Source organism: Peromyscus californicus, unplaced genomic scaffold, assembly GCF_007827085.1.
Source record: "Peromyscus californicus insignis strain IS unplaced genomic scaffold, ASM782708v3 Scaffold_16__1_contigs__length_79575227, whole genome shotgun sequence".
Lineage (NCBI taxonomy): Eukaryota > Metazoa > Chordata > Mammalia > Rodentia > Cricetidae > Peromyscus > Peromyscus californicus.
In genome coordinates, this window is record NW_026294458.1 from 8903435 (window position 1) to 8906857 (window position 3423).

Below are 3423 nucleotides of genomic sequence, written 5' to 3' on the forward strand. Positions count from 1 at the left end.
TGCAAAAGCAAAGAACCTTTTAATTCACAAGTTTAGATCTGGGCCCCTCATCCATCTGTCTCAGTGGTGGAGTGAGAGGGACCCAAAGCAGGAACAGGATGAGATTTTTATAGTAGTTAGGGTGGGGGTCTAGGGGAATTCCAACTCTATATAGTCACAAGCTCAGGATTGGTGCTTACTTCAGGTTGGAGATGCTTGGATTGAACTGATTGGAGAGTTGCAGCTGCAAGGAAATTGCCGTATCCTCTGGCAGTTTATGTCATAGCATCTATGTCACCGGCAGACCCGTTTTCTCTGACAGTTAGACATCCCATTTCTTATCTGCAGGAAACATGCTCCCTCTGACAGCTGTGGTATACAATCTATCATATCCTTCAGGTTATGGGAGAAAGTGTCTGGAACTCGTTTTTCTTTTTATGTGGCGCTTAATTGTCTGGGTCTAGGGGCAGCACATCCTCTGGTGGGTTTCCCAGGGCCTGCTGCTCCCAATCTGCCCCTTCTCTAAGATGGCTGCAACCATGCCATCCTCTCAATCCTTACTTAAGGACAATTAGAGACCCACTGTATTCTATCCCCCCTTTTTCCCTATTTTCTGTTTTGTTTTACCATGCTATTTTCTAATTTTTTTATATATAATCCATCAAGGGAATATTGCAATATAATATTTTCCATCATTGGTAATATTCACATTGTGTCTCTGTGGGTCAATCTGCTGAGGAACCAAGTAGAGAGAGAGAGAAGCCTGACCTCTTGAGCATTTCAAGAAGGGGCTCGTGGAGTAAATTTCTCTGTCCTCAGCTTCAGTGGGGAAAGCCCCTGAGTTAAAAGATCCTAATAAATACAGTCTAGCAACAGTGGTTCTCAAACTTTCTAATGCTGAGACACCTTGATACTGTCCCACGAATTGTGGTGACCTCCAACTATAAAGCTATCCATTGCTATTTCAGAACTGTAATTTTCCTTCTTTGTGTATTATAATGTAAATATCTGATCTACAAGATATCTGATCTATGACTCCTGTTCTGTGGGGGTCGTGACCCTCAGGTTAGGAAGCACTGGTCTACATAAGGTTCCCACTGAGCAGAAGTAAACAAAACAAAGAGGTGATGTAAAATCAGCCTCAGAGGAGGCAAGTCCTTCAGACATTAATCAGAAAGTGTTTGATGATCACAGCCTGGTAGAAGTCATGTGGACACAGACATGACAGACCTGAACCTGCTCAGTGGGTCTGTAGGTGACACTGAAGAGTCTGGAGACTCTCAGCTGACAACACAAACATCTGTCTCTTTGTGTCTGCTCAGGACTCAACAGGCCCAGCAGTGGGGACACTGTGGTCCCTTGGGCAGCCTCAGGCAGGAAGTGACACCCAGGCTTTGATGGCACACACACCTGAGAAGGGATTTGGTTGACCAACAAAAATTTGCATGAAGGACCCTGTCAGTTCTCTGAGAATTGTTAAAGGATAAGAGAGACCTGCACCATGTCTGTCTCAGCAGAGCTCAGTGGTGTCTGCAACATGACCTGGACTCCTCTCCTCTTCTTCCTCCTTCAATGTACAGGTCAGGAGTCATCTGCACCCTGATCCCAGTTCAGGGAAACCATCTGACAGCAGATAGATTCCCCTCTCTTCTCTCAGCATGGACATAATGTGTTTCTCTGTTTTCAGGATGTTTCTCCCAGCCTGTGCTGACTCAGTCACCCTCAGCCTCTGCCTCCCTGGGAGCCTCAGTCAAACTCACCTGCACCTTGAGTAGTAAATACAGCACCTACACCATTGAATGGTACCAGCAACATCCAGACAAGGCTCCTAAGTATGTGATGGATCTTAATAGTGATGGAAGTCACAGCAAGGGGGATGGGATTCCTGACCGCTTCTCTGGCTCCAGCTCGGGCTCACCGTTACTTAAGCATCTCTAATATCCAGCCTGAAGATGAAGCTGACTACATCTGTGGTGTAGGTGGTGACATTAGTGGACAATACCAGTGAACACAGTGAACTAAATAAATGAGGAAGCAGGACAGAAACTGTTTCACTCTCTTGCTACCAAGACGGGCCTATGATTATGAGAAAGAACATCTGAAGTTGTTAGATATCACACTCATTGCATATTTTCCAATTATTACTCAAAAGGAGAGACCATACATCTATCAGGGTCTCTAAGACTCTCACTGTTACCTCACCAATGTTCACAGAAATGTGTGTTCCTTGTAAGATGGCTTTCTTGTCTCATGATCGAGGAGGTGTTTTATAACTCCAGCAAATTAGCAAAGAAGCATATCATAAGAACATTTAAGGTGGCAGTGTGATTGGAGCTGCCTATTCCCAGAGAAAAGCATAATATAAAACAGCCATAAGGTCTGAACATTGAATGTACATGATCTTTTCCATGTCCCTCTGGACACTCCCTCTTGTCCTGGTAAGCCTACCAGAGACTTGGACGGAAGGACAAAGCAAACACCATGTTAGTCTCTGCCAAACTTCTTACATGACCTTGCCATATGCCCCTCAAGTCCCTCCCTTCCTACACACCAAGGCCATCTTTAGAATCTCACTTTAGCTTATAAAATAACCAATGAAATTACAAGAAACCGTGTACAGACAGAAAAACACAAAAGTCCTACAAAAGGCTCCTGTTTTGTCAGGATCTTGGCTTCATTCTTTTGAACAGGAATTTAGAGAGAGATGACCAGAAGAATGGAAGTTGCTCTCCTGGAGAATACTCTGAAGCCAAACTCATTGGTCAGAACACCACAGCAGCAGGTTCTGAGGCAGCTGTGAGTGTTGCAGACAACACTGACCACTGAGCAAGATCCCCTAACTCAACACCTGTTGCCAGGGATCCAGCCCAGAGTGAAGACATTGACAAGATAAGGTCAGTCTTTCTCCTCCACAGGGAGAAATTTCACATAATGGGCTGGCTCATCAGTCAAGACTGATGCTGTCCCCATACCTGTTCTGCCAATGCTATGAAGACTACAGGAGCCTGGGATGATAGCGGTCTGGGCAATGGATAGTCTATGTCATTTTTTAATAGATTTGAAAGTCTACACTCAGGTAAAATTTATCCTTCTCAGATCTCTGATGGCATTGACAATTGGGCTAGCTAGGGCTTTGTCAGCTTAGAAACATCAGGCAACCAGAATCTTCCACGCGGTTGCAGTCACCTTATTAACTCATTGATCAATGCATTAATTAATTAAAGACCACATTGTCATTGCATTAAAACTTAATAAGTTCAGAATTTAACATTAATAGAGTTTTGACAAGCTAATAGAGCAATGACTACTTATTGTTTGAATTATGAGCTCAAGATTTTGGATTTCTTTTGGTTATCTTCTGAAATAGATGTATAGACAGATACCTGTTACCTGTTTTTCCACTATTGATTGATAACCCTAATATATTTACTGAGGCTGTGGGCC

The 3423-nt window shown here is 43.7% G+C and overlaps 1 pseudogene; it reads left to right on the top strand.

Annotated features, from left to right (window-relative positions):
* The first annotated feature begins 1516 nt into the window (after positions 1–1516).
* Positions 1517–1987, top strand: LOC128111656 (immunoglobulin lambda variable 4-69-like; annotated as a pseudogene).
* Positions 1988–3423: the final 1436 nt, after the last annotated feature.